This window comes from Nicotiana sylvestris, chromosome 7 (assembly GCF_000393655.2).
Source record: "Nicotiana sylvestris chromosome 7, ASM39365v2, whole genome shotgun sequence".
Taxonomy (NCBI): domain Eukaryota; kingdom Viridiplantae; phylum Streptophyta; class Magnoliopsida; order Solanales; family Solanaceae; genus Nicotiana; species Nicotiana sylvestris.
This window is the reverse complement of record NC_091063.1, coordinates 46,858,560-46,863,297: the sequence shown is the minus strand read 5'-3', so window position 1 is coordinate 46,863,297 and position 4,738 is coordinate 46,858,560. Positions and strand designations below refer to the sequence as shown.

The following is a 4,738-nucleotide window of genomic DNA, read 5'->3' as shown; positions in this document are numbered from 1 at the left end:
GGTAATTGAGAACCAGTGCACATGTACACACGGATATTCGTATCATGAGTCCTTATGATCTAGCTTTAAATTTTATACTATGTTAATCAAAGAGGACAGAATTGCACTGATTTAACTAGTGACCTCAACAAATTAAGCTTCTCTTACCTTGCCTTGTTTATTTGAGATATTTATTGAGTTGGTTGTACTCACAATACCCGGTACCTCATGTGTAGATTCGGTCATTTTCGGGCATAGCAGTTACTGATTCCTGACATTTCATCAGTTCGGAGATCATCGAAGTAGCCGCCTCGGCGTCTGCAGACCTTGACTCACCTCCTATATCTTTTAGACTTGTTTTTACTGTTCTACTTTCCTAGGCAATGTTCTATTGGTTTGATTGTGATGTTATGTAGATGCTCATGCACTCCGTGACACCCAAATCTTTTGAGAGAATTTTGTACTGAGTTTTATTGTTTATATCTAGTTTTTACGAGATCCTTAATTATTTAAATATATTTCTGCATATTTGGGTTTTAGAAATGTTGGTATGTGTGAGATGTCGGTTTGCCTAGTACCATGATAGGCACCATCACGACAGCTCGGATTTTGGGTCGTGACAAGTTGGTATCAGAATCTAAGTTACATAGGTCTTACGAGTCATTAATAGGTTTAGTAGACTCTTGCGGAATAGTACGGAGACATCTGTACTTATATTTGAGAGGTTGACGAACCCTTAGAAAAACTTCACATTCTTGTATTTTTGTCGTGGAGATTTGTTGACTCTGACAACTAAAATTCTATTATTCTAATCTCTCACAGATGGTGAGGACACGTGCTATCGGTCAGGATGGACGGCCACCAGTACCACTGGCTAGGGCCACGAGAGACCGGGGTCACGGTAGGGGCAGAGGTACAACTCGTACAGTAGCTAGAGTAGCACCTGCTATCCACCAGTTGCTCCAGCTCAAGAGCAGGTACCAGATATGGTTGAGCCAGTAGGGCCAGCTCAGGCACCAACTGTGCCCATTGTGATTCTAGGCCTTTGGGAGGCTTTGGCCCAAATTTTGACTGTGTGCACCAGCCTTGCTCAGGCAATTTTTATTCTAACCCAGCAACCACTTCTCAGGTCGGGGGAGGTACTTAGACTCCCACCGCCCATACTCCAGAGCAGTTGATGCAGGGACTTCAGACACCGGGGTACTACTAGCCCAGCTAGTTACAGTTGCTCAGGCACAGGTGGGTCCCGTTATGACTGATGATGAGTAGAGGAGACTAGAGAGATTATGGAGACTCCAACCTCCATCATTTAGTGGGGCTAAGTCTGAGGATGACCAGGACTTCTTGGATAGGTGCCAGCGGATTCTTCGTACAACAGGTATTCTGGAGACCAGTCACTACAACAAAATAAGTATTTAGCGGTAATTATTTTGTGGCAATAGCTTAATGGCCGCTAATTCATTTATTTATGAGAAAGATTACCGGCAAATAGATATTGGTCAGGAAAAGATACTCTTGTACCGGCAAAAAAAATGACTGGCCACTAAAAGCAGCTAATTCAAAAGAAATTTTAGTATTTTATCTTACCCTCACCTAATATTCCCTCCAATTTCTCAAAATAACAAAATGAAATTTGAAAAATTTGGGAATACATCACAAAGACTCAACCTATCTAACCGCTGCTGAAACCATTACCGCCACTGCAATTGATTTCTATCTCATCGCCGGCAACCAATTCCAGGTAACACAACTATCTCTTTCTACTCTCTCGTTATATCATCCATTTATTTAGTAGATCTCAAACATATATTCATTTTTCTCTTTCTTCATTTACTGTTCTCCGATCTGATATGAGAGTGTATGTATGCATAAATCCTTGTACATATACTCATACATATGAATTTCAGTTAATTTTATTCTAATTTGATCAGTTTTCCTCACATTCTCGCAGTTGCTAAGGTGATTTTCTTATATCTAGGGTTGGAGTAGTTCCCCTTCATTATTTTTTGAGAAAATCAAATGGCCGCTCCACCTGCTCTAGCCCATCACGACTACAGATTAGCTCATCAAGCTCCTTTTGATTAGCAATAGCAGTAAGTCCTTTTTTTTATGTGTATGATATCGTTTATGCATTTGATATGACGAGGGGAAGGGATTCCATATTGAAAATAGTCTTTCGCAATGTTTAGCTTAGTGAACTTCTTCTTGAAGTTGTTTGGTTAAATTATTTGTCCGCAGAATTCTTTTGTATTGGTGATAACTTCTGTAAAAGAATAGAGAAGAACGCTTCAAATATAGGACCTTGTGATTGAATATGTGGATATTCTATTATAAAGATGAAGGCTTATTATTGAAGAGCTTGTCTTTGCTTCTGAACTTGAATAGTTTAGTTTTTAATTTAGATGCTTGGTTGTTCCCTAATTGAAGTCTTAAAGAGTTAGCTTAATTGATGATTAGGAAAGTTAAATTTATATATATATATATATATATATATATATATTGATCCAGCAAAATCTTTACGATGTATCATATTTTCAATTCTCTGTTATCTTGCGTTCAGGATTAAGTCCTAATTGTATTTGACATTTTAGAGCAAATGTGATTGCCGGTGGCAGCATTATTAATCTGAGTCTGCGGGATACTGCAGGTATACTTTTTATCCAGGACATTAGTTAACGTTGTTGGTTTAATATCGTTGTGATATTATTGACTACCTCTACTATTTGATTGAACAAGGAAGGAAGATTACAATAAAATAAGACCCTTGAGGCTTGAGCTATCATGGGCAGATGTATCTAGAATTTCAGACAGAAAGATTTCTCGCTAGCAAGCACAATTACAAAAATGTCTCCAAAAAAAGGTAGACTTCCTTCTTAATTTCAAGTTTCTTTATAGTACTTTTACTTGTTTTTTTATAATACAGCGGAGAAATGTGTACGCTAGTTGTAATACCAATACTTGTTACTTGAAGTAAGTTCATGCAAACCTTGGCTTGTTTTAGTTTTCACTTTAGTTATTTGGTGAAGACGACTGGTGAATATACTAAAAATACTAGTACTCTACTCCGGCATTTTAGGATTTCGTATGTTTACTAGAAATGAACGGGTAAAGGTTGTCTGTTAAAGAGAAAAATGAAACGTTTCTATGGTTGGTGATATTTTATAATTTCTCTGAAGGAATACCTTATTTCTTGCTCTTGTTATTATTTTTTAGCGGATTCCTAAATTGAGACATTATGTTCCCGGAGTACCAATTATACTTATTCGAACAAAGCTAGGTTAGTATCTCTTATTTAGTCTAATTTCATTGTTAACTCATTAACTGTTCAGTTTTTTTAACTAATATCTCTATTTGGTTCAAGTGATATATGTTGTCTACAATCTATCTGTCAACTTCGTCAACTTCATTTTCGTTGTGGATAATTTTATTAGACTGTGATTGTATTCTTTTCTGAATATCTTATCTTCTCTTTAGGGAAGAGAATGGAATACCCTCTGAATGTGGATGAGCACTGAAATATTAGATTAAAAGAGAGATTTTTTTCCTTTAGAGTTTTCAATATCAAAAGTTATTTAGTTACTTATATATATATATATATATAGATTATTACTTTGTTATGCTGAAAGATGGGCTATATTGCTGATATGTTATTAGCAGATGAGGAATTTGAATTAAGTATGATTAGGCATGGGGTTGAAAGGTGTTTTCTTGAAGTTTCATTTATTTTTTGAAAAGAGCAAAAAGCTGAAAATTTAGGAGTTGTAATTTGCTAAAAATATGTCTACCGTTGCACTAAATTACATAAAGTAATCTCTATGCTGAAACATAACTGTGTGGACTTAAAAATCCAACTACTTAAATGAGTTTAAACAATGATGTTGTCTACTTGATATTACTTGTAGAATCATGAATAATGAAATTTCCGTCTCATTTATATCCAGAAGTGTCATAGCCATATAAATTTATCTGTTACCGTAAGAGTTTTATTGGGAAAAATAGGCATTACAGTGTTTCAAAGATCTAGGATTTGCTAAAGACAAAAGAAAATGCTCTTTGTTAAGTGTAACACAATATATTTTGTTTGAACTGGTATTTGACTTTCTTCGAACTCTATAAATCTTTTTGAGGTTTGTTATATTGTAATGGTTAGCAAAAAAAGAAATGCATGTCTTGTACACTTGGTTTTGATTAAATTTTGTAGTAGCAATTCCTTGATATGCCGCCAGTATATGTAAAGGTCAAGCAGCTATTTTTCTTGACTATTGATGAACTTTATATGTCATTTATATTATATTCATTTTGTTTTATCATTTCAGGTGATATATTGTGATGTTCAGAGATATAGCATGTGAAAGTTCATGTGATCAAGAGTTGGGAGAATCTGTCCGATGTAATTTATTATCGAGCTTATAGCTACTTGATAAAATAACTAATTAGATGCGAAATATTATTGGATTCAAATAATTTAGCATTTTTATGTTGTTTGCACTCTCAAATTATGGATTTAATGAAGTGCATTGAGCTGTTTGAAGTGAATTAATATTATTATTGTGGAATGTAAATAGGTACAACATGCATTGCAAATGTTGGGATAGTTCTTTCTATAATGTTTAGCAGCAAAATACAAAAGTCACTAAATATCCTCTTTTATAACAATCAGATTTTACCATCCATAACAAAAGTCATTAATAGATGAAAAAACCTAAATTCTAAAATCGCTTAGCGGCCATTGTATTTGCCTCCAAAAGAGGTTCCTTTT

The 4,738-nt window shown here is 34.9% G+C and overlaps 1 long non-coding RNA gene across 7 annotated transcripts; it reads left to right on the top strand.

Annotated features, from left to right (window-relative positions):
• The first annotated feature begins 1,537 nt into the window (after nucleotides 1–1,537).
• On the top strand, nucleotides 1,538–4,519 carry LOC104225711 (uncharacterized). 7 transcript variants are annotated; one of them, XR_011400994.1, is made up of 6 exons: nucleotides 1,538–1,720; nucleotides 1,931–2,072; nucleotides 2,540–2,626; nucleotides 2,716–2,839; nucleotides 3,193–3,256; nucleotides 4,296–4,519. It is a non-coding gene; the product is annotated as an uncharacterized lncRNA (long non-coding RNA). The 7 variants fall into 7 exon arrangements; XR_011400995.1 differs by lacking the exon at nucleotides 3,193–3,256 and having other exon boundaries at nucleotides 1,958–2,072; XR_710655.2 differs by lacking the exon at nucleotides 3,193–3,256 and having other exon boundaries at nucleotides 2,571–2,626; nucleotides 2,720–2,839.
• Nucleotides 4,520–4,738: the final 219 nt, after the last annotated feature.